Source organism: Notamacropus eugenii, chromosome 6 (assembly GCF_028372415.1).
Source record: "Notamacropus eugenii isolate mMacEug1 chromosome 6, mMacEug1.pri_v2, whole genome shotgun sequence".
Classification (NCBI taxonomy): Eukaryota; Metazoa; Chordata; class Mammalia; order Diprotodontia; family Macropodidae; genus Notamacropus; species Notamacropus eugenii.
Genome location: NC_092877.1, coordinates 275463744 through 275476832, shown reverse-complemented (window position 1 = coordinate 275476832; position 13089 = coordinate 275463744).

Sequence of the window (13089 nt, the reverse complement as noted above, 5' to 3'; positions counted from 1 at the left end):
ATGAAATAGAGGACTTCCAAGAATTGTTGCTGAAAAGAACAGAGATGAATAGAAAATCTGACTTTCAAATACAAGAATGAAGGAGAAATATAAAAAGATAAAGAGGAAATGGCAGCCTTAGGGAACTCATTAAATTTGAACTGTTTATATTCCTACATGGAAAGATGTTACTTGTAACTCATGAGACCTTTTTCAGTATTAGAGTAGTTAGAAGGAATATATATACACACACACACACATATATATATATATATTCCTTCTAACTAGCCTAATGTGGAAGGACAGGTAAATGGAAAGAATGAAATAAATGCAGAATAGGATAGGACAGAGGAAAATGTGATTAGTCTTTTACAACATAAACGTTCTGGAAGTGCTTTGCGTTGTTACACATGCATGAACTATATTGAATTCTTGTTTTCTCAGTGAGGGTGGGAGGGAAGGGAGGGAGAGAATCTGATACTCAAAGCTTTAAGAATGAACGCAAAAAATTGTTTCCTACAGGAAAATAGAGGGGGAGGGGGATGGAGGAAGGGTGGGTCATATAAAAGAGGACAGAATTGAGGACAGGGTGCATGCTGTCCTGGGCTGGGGAGGAGGAGAGATGGGGAGAAAATTTTGAATTCAAATTCTTGTGGAAGTGAATGTTAAGAACTGAAAAAAAATAAATTTTTATATTAAGTATAGATAGAAACAGATGTATCTATGTATCTATATATGTATATATGCTTGTGTGTGTGTGTGTGTGTGTGTGTGTGTATTTTCCCCTGAAGGATTATACTCATTTGTTTTGTCTTCTGGAATATCGAATTCCAAGAGCTCCACTTCTTTTACGTGGAAGCTGCTATATCTTGTGTGATCCCTGTGGCTGCATGTTATTTGAATTATTTCTTTCTCTTTGCAACATTTTCTTCTTGACATAGGAGCTCCGAAATTTGGCTATGATTATTCCTAGGAATATCATTCTGGGGTCACCTTCAGGTGGTGATAAATGGCTTCTTTCCATTTCTATTTTACCCTCTGTTTCTAAAATGCCAGGGAAGTTTTCCTTTATAAATTCTTGAAATATGATGTCTAAGATTTTGTTTTTTTATCATGACTTTAAGGTAGTCTAATAATTCTTACATTACCTCTCCTCAATCTATTTCCAGGTCACTTGTTTTTCCAATAAGGTATTTCAAATTTTATTCTACTTTATTTTCATTCTTTTGACTGAATTTTATTTTTTTTCCATATATGTCATGGAGTTATTATCTTACTCTTGCCCAATTCTGCTTTTTAAAGAGTTCTTTTCTGCAGTAAATTTCTGTGCCTCTTTCAACATTAGGACAATTCTCATTTCTTTTTTTAAGATGCTATTTTCTTTGGTATTTTTTGTGCCTCTTTGATCAGGCACTTAATTCTCTTTTCACAAATTAGGTACATCATTCTTATTTCTTTTCCCATGTTTTTTCTCTATCACTCATATCTTTCTTTGACTCCTCTAGGAATTCTTGTTGGGCTTCCTTGCAATTAGCATTTTTAGTCTTTTTTTTTTGTAGATATTTTCAAATTTTTGTCTTCTTTTGAGTTTGTCTTGGTATTCCTTGGCACCTTAGTAGCATCTTATAGTCAAGTTATTTTTTGTTGCTGTTTGCTCATTTTTTCAACCTATTTCCTGAATTTGAACTTTACTTTATTGTTTAACTATTCTCACTTGAGGTTTGGAAGGGGTTATCCCATGTTTCAGGCCCTTTTGTGCTGCTGTTTTCACAGCTAGTTCTAGGAATCTGCAAGTTTTTGGTGCTTGTTAGGTGTGGTGAGCTGGGAATCTATGTGGTCACTGATCTTCTGTTCTGTGCTCTCCTCTTTATCCAGGAACAGCCCCTGCTCACCTGCAGCCTTTAGTGATAACACTTGGGGTAGCCTTGGAGTTATGACCAGGTAAATTGCTCTTTTGCAAGCCACAAATGCTAATTCTCCTTTTAGCCTTGGAAATTTGACCAATATCTCTGCTCCCTTGTGACTGACGAGAAGTGCTTCTATTACCCCCAGGACTGCTACCCAGAGTTGCTTATAGGCAATAGTATTGCCAATCAGTGCCAGCTATAACCAGTGCTATCAAAGTGTCCTCTGTAATCTTTTTCTGAGCAGTTGATCAACTCCCTTGCCATCAACAGGCTGAGAGCTCCTGATGCTACTGCTGCTGTCACTGATGCTGTTGTTGACACTGTCACAGCCAAATCCAAGACTGACAGGTATTGCTGCTACCATGCTTTGGGTCAGCCCTCATTCCAATGTCACAGACTTTTCTTTTCTTACCCTTCTTTAAGTTGTCTGAGGCAGGGAAAATATCCTACTCTGATCTTTTGTTGGCTCTGCCACTCCAAAATTTGATTTGAGGAGTTATTTTTAAAGTCATTTTTTGCTTTTGTTTTGTTTGTTTTCTTTTTAGAAAGGAATGTTGGGAAAGTCCAATTGGATTGTTGCCTGTACTCCATCATATTGACCAATTTAATTGCATTTTGGTAGGTTACTGAGTCTAGGGTCAGGAAACCCGAGTTCAAATTTAGCCTAAAATGTGTATTAACTATGTGACTGTGCATAAGTCCCTAAACCTCTGAACTTTCTACTGTGGAAAGTCACTTAATACTGAAACTGTCAACCTCTGTTTCTTCAGCTTTACAATAAAGATAATAATAGCATCTGTCTCCCAGGTTTATTATGAGGATCAAATGAGTTAATATTTGTAAAGCACTTAGCACAGTGCTTGTTAGAGTACCTTAATAAATGCTTATTTCCTCCCTTGTACTGTTTGGGGGCTTCCAGGGAATGCTGAAGTCGCTTCAGAAATATTAACTTTAAAATGTCATTAGAATATCCAGATACATAAGTAGATGATGATATAAGACTCAAGAGAGAAATTGGAATAGATGTTTAAATCTGTGAATTATCTGCATAGAGATTAATTACCCCAAAGAGCTAAGGGAATCATCAAACAAGATAGCGCGTAGTGAGTAAATAAGGGGTCAATTAAAAAACAAACAAAACTTTGAGGAATAAGTAAAGTGGCCTCTCCTTAAGATAAAGATCCAGCAAAGGAGACTGAGAAGAAGCAGTGAAAAAAAGGAAGAAAATCAGGAAAAAGCAGTATCATAAAAATCTAAAGAGTATCAAAGAAGAAAGGATAATATTAAATCAGGAATTTTTGCTTCCCCCTCTACAATCCTAAAATTTTTCCCAAATGCTTCCCATCATGCATCTCCACTTTGGTTCCAGGATTTTGTCCCATAACAATATCTTCTCCCATGTTCCATGGTTTTTCAAAGAGCATGGATAGTGGCTCAGCAATCAGTCACTGATGGGTCACAGTTCTACTACATGCCTAAGGGTTTAGTACATCTGGGCCCCTCACTAGTAATCAGCTTGGTAGTCTATATTTCATCTCCTTACTTATCTTAAATATCAGCTCCCTATCAACTCCTTTCTAATTCCAAGACTACTCTCCTTGGCAGAGAAAACAGAAATAAGATAAAAGTTAAGTTCTTTTGTTTCCTCTCCAATTTGTCATTGTATCATCTTCTCAGCATGATGATACTATCCTTTTGATTTTCTTCTTCTTTTCTCAGAAATAGCTTTGAAAAAAAAACAACGACACTTTCCTGAGACCTTTAACTTTCTTCATAATTTTTAATGCTTTCTAAAATTTAACACTCTTGAAATATTTTAATGACCCATTCAGTGCTTATTTATTCATCCTACATTACTTGCCATTTCTTCCACATTATGTGTGGTTAGTCTCTATTAGTGGTCATTGTTTCTTTTTTTATCTCCAGATTTCTATTCCTAAGAATAGAAATTCCAGTCATGAGATCCTACCTATATTTTCTTTGAAAATTTTGAAATCTTCTCACATGAAATTTATGACACATATTAGATTATGCTCAGTTTTCCCCTGCACTATAAAAAAACCTGAATTGGATGGGTCTCTCTTTCTCCAAAGATTCTCATGTTTTTACTACGGCAAGTTACTACTCTTTGCAATTGAGAATGAGATGCAAAAGATATTTTTTCTTTGCTTTTTTCTCTTTTTAAAGCAAGAAATTGTTAATATCAATGAAAGTGAATATATTTGTAGCTGTTCTGCTTTTGGCAAAGTTAGAGAGCCAACAGATATCTGGATAATTTTAATCACCCTTCACTGCTCCATCATGCCTCTGTGCCAAACTTATGACTGGCTTCCTGTATTTATAACTGCATTCATTCTGCCTAGATGTGCTATATTATATTATATTATATTATATTATATTATATTATATTATATTATATTATATTATATTATATTATATTATATTATATTATATTATATTATATTATATTATATTATATTATATTATATTATATTATGGTTTTTTTTTCAATATCTCTTTTGCTTTTACTTACATTGATCTTCAGAGTCAAATGCTTTCCACCAATCTTCCCCACATTAGTTCAAGGATTTCTCTCACCTAACAATATCTTCTTACTCTAAGAAACTACTGCACTCACATTTTCCATATGCCATTATGTTTCAGTGAAGTATAGACTTCCAGATGTGTATATATGTATAATACACACACACACACACACACACACACACACGCACACACATCAAGCTTAGGCATCATCCTATCAAATCTCAGTGATCAGAGTGAGATTAAAAGGGACAAATTTATCTCTCTATATTGTATTAGGATCTATTATTCATCTCACTTGTTAGTCATATTTTGGGCATAGACATGTCATACCTTAGAATTGGAGAAAATGACTAGAGTGAATAATTGTGGTTAAAAGAATGTAGGACTAAGATTCAAAAAGATGCAATTGCATCTCCTTCTTGGAACTTACCATGTGACCATAGTTAATTAACTTCTCAAGATTTAATTTCTTCATTTATTAAATGTGCATGGAACATTCTAGTGATGTAAATAGTTTCAAAATGTTTACCATACCTTTAAGCATTATATAATAATGGATGTGTACAACTAGTGCTATTATTAATGTAATCAGGATAAAGTAGATAAGGCATTTTGGAGACAACACAGTCAAATTATCTCACTATTTCCCTTCAAAGAATTTTTGTTTTTTTTCCAAATTTTTCCAATTATACAAAAAGATAGTTTTCAACATTTCATTTCTTCCAGATTCTAAATTTCTCTCCCTCCCTCCTCACTTCCCCAAGACAGCAAGCAATCTGATGTAGGTAATACGTTTGCAATCATGTTAAACATATGCCCACGTTCATCAGAGAAGAAACAGAACAAAAAGGTAAAAAGAGAAACAGAACAAAAAGGAAAAAATAAAAAAAGTAAAAATAGGATGTCTCAATCTGCATTCAGACTCCATAGTTCTTCCGTGAAGGTCGATAGCATTTTCCATCTTGAGACTTTTGGAATTGTCTTGGATAATTCTGTTCCTGAGAAGAGTTAAGTTTACCATAGTTGATCATTGCACAACATTGTTGCTAGTTCGTACAATGTTCTCCGGGCTCCACTCACTTGACTCGGCACCATTTCAACTAATTCTTTCCTTATTGATTATTTTGGGTAGGAACTACTTATCATTTTAAGAAAACTTCCATTTATTTCTATTCTTTCTTTTTTCTTTAGCTTTAAATGGTACTTTATACCCCATTGCCAATTACATATCAGGAAGAAAAAAAAGCATTCATTTATACAAGATTTTGGATTCCAAATTTTTCCCTTCCCTCCCCTCCACTCTTCTGTAAATGGCAATTTGATATAATTACATGTGCTATCATATTTAAGGGGTTTTCCATATTTGTCACAGTTAGGGAAGAAGAAGCAGATCAAAAGGAAAAAAAAAAACACAAGAAAGAATAAAGTGAAAAAAATGTTTCAAACTGCATTCAGAATCCATCAGTTCTTCAACTGCATATGGATAGCATTTTCCTTTTGGAGTCCTTTCAACTTGTCATGGATTATTTTGTTGCTGAGAAGAGCTGAGTCATTCACAGCTGATCATCATGAAATGTTGGTGATGCTATGTACAGGATAATGTTTTCGTGTTTCTTCTCACTTCACTTTGCACCAATTTGTACAAATCCTTAGAGGATATTCTGAAATCTATGTGTTCAACATTTTTTATTGTATAATAATATACAATTATATTCATAAACTACATATTGTTGAGCCATTTCTCAATTGATGGACATCCCCTCAATTTCCATTATTTTACCTCCAAGAATAGTGTTGCTATTTATAAATATGCACATATAGGTCCTTTCCCCTTTTTAATGATCTCTTTGGAATGCAGACCTAGTAGTGGTATGGTTGGATCACAGTTTGGCTGTTCATTGGTCAGAGTTCCAAATTGCTTTCTAGAATGTTTGGATCAGTTCACAACTCTACCAACAGTGCAGTGATGCCCCATTTTTCCCACATCCTCTCCAAAATGTGTCATTTTCCTTTTTTTTGTCATATTAGTCAATCTGATTTTTGTAAGGTGGTATTTCAGAGTTGCTTTGATTTCCATTTCTCTAATCAAAACACATCTTCGTATGCTAATAGCTAACTTTGATTTCTTCATCTGAAAACTTTCTGTTCATATCCTTTGACCGTTTATCAGTTGAGGAATGGCTTGTATTGTCACAAATATGAGACAGTTGTCAATATCTTTGAGAAATAAGGCCTTTATCAGAGACACTTGCTGTAAAGGTTTCTTCCTAGCTTTTTTTCTTTCCTTCTAATCTTGGTTGCATCGATTTTGTTTTTACAAAAACTTTTCAAACAAATATAATTGAAAGTATCTATTCTACTTATTGTAATACTCTCTATCTTTTGTTTAGTCATTAATTCTTTCCCTCCCCGTATTCCTTGCTCTTCTAATTTGATTGTTTCATTGTCTATGGTACCTTTTAGCAAGATATAGTTTCCTTCCTCGTCTGTTTTAATTAGGACATTTTTTTTTGCTTTAATTTGTCTGCCCTTGCTTTTTTCATTTTTTACTTCAGCTAAAGCATAAAATATTCTGCTTGAGTCCCTTACCTTTACTCTGTGTGTCTCTCTGATTCAAGTATATTTCTTGCAAGTCACATATTGTAGGATTCTGGTTTTTGATCCACTCTACTATCCACTTCCATTTTATGAGAGAGTTCATCGATCCACATTCATAGTTGTGATTACTACCTGTGTATTTCTCTCCATCCTATTTTTCATCATGTTTTTCCTCTCTGTCCTTTCACCATTGCCCAACTTACCAGTGTTTTGCTAAGGTCTACCACCTCCCCTTATATGCCCTCCCTTCTTCCAGTCCCCTCCTCACCTATTTACTTGTCAGGTAAGAGAGATTTCTATATTCAATTGATTGTGTATATTATTCCTTCTTTGAATCAATGCCTATGATAGTAAGGTTCAAATTATGCCCATCAATCACCCTTTTATCTTCTCCTTCTCTGTAAAAGTCTTTTGTGTCTCTTCATGTGAGATGACTTATCTCACTCTACTTCTCCCTTCCTTCCGAATCCGTTGTACTGCACTTTTTCATCCCTTCATTATTTTTTTCTCATTCCTTCAAATTCACCTTATACCTCTACCCTCTGTATAGGTATATTACTTCTATCTGCACTGTTAGTGACATTTTTAAGATTTACAAGTATGATGTTCCTGTGTAGGGATGTAAACAGTTTAGATTTATTAAATCCCTTATGTTTTCTTTTCCTGTTTATGTTTCTCTTGAGTTTCGATATTGAAGATCAAATTTTTAGTTTAGTTCTGGTCTTGTCCTTATGAAAGCTTGAAATTCTTTTATGTCATTAAATGACCATCTTTTCTCTTGATGTATTAAGCTTAATTTTGCTGGGAAAGTGACTCTTGGTTGTGATCCTAGATCCTTCACCCTCCAGAATGTCACGTGATATTTTGATTCTTTAATGTTTCAACTACCAAATCCTGATCTTTATTGTGACTCCCCGATATGTTGAATGTTTCTCTCTGGTCACTTGCAGTATTTTCTCCTTGGCCTAATAGTTCTAAAAATTGGCTATTGAGTTCCTTCAGGTTTTTATTTGGGGACCTCTTTCCTGAGGTGATCGGTGTATTCTTTTGATGCCTATTTGCTCTCTCGTTCCAGGATATGAGGGCAGCTTTCCTTGATAAGTTCTTGAAAGATGTTATCCAGGTCCTTTTAATTATGGTTTTTAGGTGTAGCATCTAATGTTTCTGACATTATCTTTTCTGGATCTATTTTCCAAGTTGGTTGTTTTTCACATGTGATATTTTACATTTTCTTCCATTTTCTCATTTTATTGAATTTATTTGGTTGATTCATGATGTTTCACAGAGTCATTAGGTTCACATTGCTCAATTCTAACTTCAAGTTGTTGCTTTCCTCAATTAGCATTTGTACTTTCTTTTCCATTTGTACTCTTTAAGGTGTTCTTTTCTTTGGTAAATTTTTGCATCTCTTTTTCCATTTGGCCATTTCTACTATTTAAGCAGTTTCCCAAATTTTTCACTCTTTTTTGTAATTCTCTTGTATCATTTTCATTTCTTTTCCCAATGTTTTCTTCTTCCTCTCTTATATGATTTTTGAACTCTTCTGTGTGTTTTTTCTGGACTTGAGACCACTTCCTACTTTTCTTTGTGGTTTTTCCCATAGATGTCTTAATATTTTTGTCCTCTTCTGAGTTTTTGTCTTGGTCTTCCAAGTCACCATAATAATTTACTATTTTCAGATTCTTTTTTGTTATTGTTTTTTGTGCATTTTTTTTTTTTTGCTTTTTTCTTTCACTTAAATTTGAGCTCTTCTCTCCAGTTGGAAGGGACACTGCCTTTTACTGCTTTTTGCTTCAGGCCTTGGCTGTTTACCTAGCGCTGCCCTGACATTGCCCTGAGGCCCACAAGGGACCCTCATGTCTGATGCTATGCTAAGGAGTTAGGGTGGAGTTTGACTGGCACCACCAGAGGCTATAGATGTCTGACAACTTACATGGTGTTGAGCTGATGTCCTAATGGTAGTATCTGGTATATGCTGAGGCCTGGTGAGGTGTTGCTTCTTTACTCTGTCACTACACTGAAGTTCATGGTGGTCTGGCCTCTGAAAAGCTGCCTGTTTGTCTGGAGCTTTGATGAAGTCCAGGCTGGTGGCTACCTGTTTGGATAGCCACTCATAGGTTTGGCATCTACCTGTTTTCTGGGACTATGCAGTAGCACATGGAGGTATGGCCTCTAGAGTATACCTGTTCACATGGGGTTACAACTAAACACATGGTGGTTCTCAGAGATGGAGTCTGGTGATTCCCCTGCCAGTGCTAAGGCACATGAGATATCCCACTGTTGGTGTACGCCTGCTCTGTCACACTGAGGATCAGAATCTCCCACTGGTTTGTTAGGTTGGGGCTTGCTGTTCACTTGCTGGAATATTTCTCATTTTGGGCTGTACTCCCCTTTCACACTTTCTTGCTGATCCTCCAAGTTTCTTTGGTTAAAAGATTGTTTCACCACATCTTTTTGCTGATTTTACTAGTCCAGGATTTGGGGGGAGGAGTCTCAACTTTATGATTGTTTGGGGGTAAATATGGAATAGTTATGGTGATTTGCTGCTTACTCTGCCATCTTGGCTCCCAGAAGTCTACCTCTTCCAAACAACTTTAAAATACCACCTCAAATCAAATTTTGAAACAACAGAGCCGAAAAAAAAAATCAGGGTGAGACATTTTTCCGTCTAAAAAAACTAAAGGTAAGAAAGAACCATCTATAACACATGGTAGAGGCCTTTCTAGAGCTCACACAAAGGGAATGGTAATAAAGGTCACAGTAGTAGTGATCTCAGGAACTCTCAACTAAGATATGACAATGAGGTCAGCCAAATGTCAAAAAAGAGATTTCAGGGTACCCTTTTCTGGCACTGGGTAGAGCAGAATCAGACTGGTAACTCTATTGCTCATATGCATGGTTCTGAGTTGCAATTCCAACTCAGAGAGGAGTGATAGCAGTTAGTCATGAAAGAATTGGGGTCCTGGTCTTAGTCCCAGTGTAAAGAGAGTGCTAGCATTTGTGCCTTCAGGGTACCAAGGGCCTTTCCTGGTTAAAGACCAGAGCACAATCAAGGAAACAATGACCAAACCTCTCCCAGGATCAAGGCACCTTGAAATCACTGAATACTTGCAGAACCCAAGAAATTATTTAGAAAACAGGAGTAAAAAACAAATGAAGCTTGGTACAGAGTCTCCCTAACCCCAAGTGAGCCAAGCCTAACTTTAACAAAGGGTTGAATTTTAACAAATTCGTTGGAAAAAAATGAATAAACAGCAACAACAACAACAACAACAACAAAAAGTATGACCACAAGAAAGCTACTATGGTGTCAGGGAAGACTGATACAAAAACTCAGGGGAAAAAAAAAAAAAACAGCTGCAAAGAAAGATGCTAATTGGATCCAAGTCCAATAAGAATGTCTGGAAAAGCTTTAAAAACAGATTCAATAATGGTAAAGAAAAAAGTGAGAAAAATAATGAAAGTGGTACACCAAAATTATGAAAAGAGAATTAGCAGCTTGGTAAAAGCGTCACACACACATACACACACATACACATACACACACACACAAACATACACACACTTAGTTATGTATACAAGTATACCTTATCCAGTAGGGAAATAAGAGAGAAAGGGATTAAGAAAAAGGGATATGTGATGATAAAAGGAGCAGCAGATTAAGGGAGGTAGTGGTAAGCTTTAGAGAAGGAACAGGATTAATAAAGAGAGAGATGAGAAGAATGGATGGGGCTTAATACACAACTCATAATCATAACTGTAAATGCAAATAGGATTAACTCACTCATAAAATGAAAGCAGATAGCTGAATATATTAGAATCTAGAATGCAGCATGTTTACAAGAGACAAACTTGAAACAGAAACACTCATAGACTCAAAGGACTGAAACAGAATCTAATATGCCTCAGCTGAACTAAAAAATAAAAATTTTAAAAAAAGGAGTAGCAATCATAATAGCAGACAAATCAAAAGCAAAAATAGACCTACTTTAATTTTTTTTTGAATAGTCAAAGAAACTATATTTTTTTAAAAGATGCCACAGAGAGTGAAATAACATTAAAAATACAGCAAGTTTCTCTGATAAAGGTCTCACTTCTCAATTATATAGTAAGTTCAGAACTGAGTCAAATTTATTTATTTTTTTTACCAATTGATAAATGTTCAAAGAATATAAATAGTTTTCAGAAAAAAAAATCAAAGCTATCTATAGGCATATGGGAAAAGGTCCTCTAAACCACTATTGATTAGGTAAACACAATTTAAAACAATTCTGTGGTACCACCTTAAACAGAAATGACAGTCCTGGAGGGGATGAGGGAAAGGTAGGTACACTGTTGGTGGAATAGAGAATTGATTGAACCATTCTGGAGAACAATGTAGAACCTGGAAAAAGAGCTATAAAACTATGCACAACCTTTGACCCAGCAATACCACTAATAAGTCTGTATCTCAAAGAGATAAAAGAAAAAGGAAAAGGACAGAGATACGTACAAAAATATTTGTAGCAACTCTTAGTGGTGGCAAAGAATTGTAAAAAATCGATGCTTATCGATTGTGGAATGGTGGTACAAGTTGCAGCATATGATTGTGATTGAGTACTATTGTGCTATGGAAAATTACAAAGGATAAAAATATTGCAAGATATATGTGAGCTGATTTAAAGTGAAAAGAGAAGAAACAGGAGATCGTTGTGCACAATAACAACAATCCAATGGTGATGATTAAAACTGAAGGATTTGGCAATGCTGATCAACACAGTGATCTAAAATAATTCCAAAGGATTTATGATGAAAAAAATGCTATGCTATTGTAAAGAAACAATAGATGAAATCTGAGTGCAAAGTGAAGCATAATTTTCTCACTTTTTGCTTTTAAAAATGTAATGTGTTTTGAATGATTTTACATGAATAGCTGATATCATATTGCTTACCTCCTCAGGGAGGGAAGGAAAATATTTGGAACTACAAATTTAAAAAGAAAAGTGTGTGTGTGTGTGTGTGTGTGTGTGTGTGTGTGTGTGTGTGTGTTAGTATCATTATCGTTATTTCTCAGATTTTTGCTTCCTAAGTATTCCTGGGCTTTCTACCTTGTATCCTTTCATTACACTTTCTCTGGCAACGAACTTTAGTGGATATACTATTTTCTCCATTCCCCATTTTTTCAGTGTAATGCAGCCTGGATTAGATTTTTCAAGACTGGAAAAAGCCATTCTTATCTGACTTTACAGCAGTTATAACTAACAATCTGCTGAACATAAAAAGACACTCTTGAGAGAAGTTGTAGGACAAAAAAATTCATTCCCTAATACCTTCTGCTTCTACCTTCCATCCTGCCTACTTTACCTTATTCCCAGTAGACATACCTTTCAGCTGTTCACCTATTATTCTGAATTTGGTTTACCAACTTTCAGTTTAGCCGTTTATATAGAATGTGCCTGTAAATTTCATTTTGGCTTATGATCTTGACCTAGAATTGTGTTTATATAGCACTATTGAGATTACAAATTTTTCTTTCTAGGCATATTTTCTCACTCAAGAAATTTAAATTGCTTTTAATCAGCATACCTTCCTCAGAGATTTAGGAAGATATCTTTGGGAAAAAAAGAACAGTTCATTAGATTGGGACATTAGAAAATCCTCAATAAATTTGCAAAAAAAAAAAATTTAGTAGAAGTTCTGTGGGTAGAAACCAGAAAATAAGCTAGTTCTGATGCTTATATGGTCTTCAAGGACTGCAAATTCTGTCATCTCTCAGGTCACCCAATCCTAGATACAGTTTTATATAAGTTCCTTTTGTTCATACATCTTGAATCTGATATTATCTACCTCAATAGTAGTTGTGGGCATATTGTGGAAATTAATTGTTCTAAAACTTCCACTAAATTTAGGATACATTTTTATGCAGACAATGTTACATGTGACCTTATGCCACACTTAGAAAAATATCTATCAGCATAGCTACTATATAAACATGGAGTTTCAATTTTAAAATTCCAATCATGTAGATTGGTGCTTGCTTGAAAAATGATCTGTGAATCTCTGAAGCTAAAATTAAGTT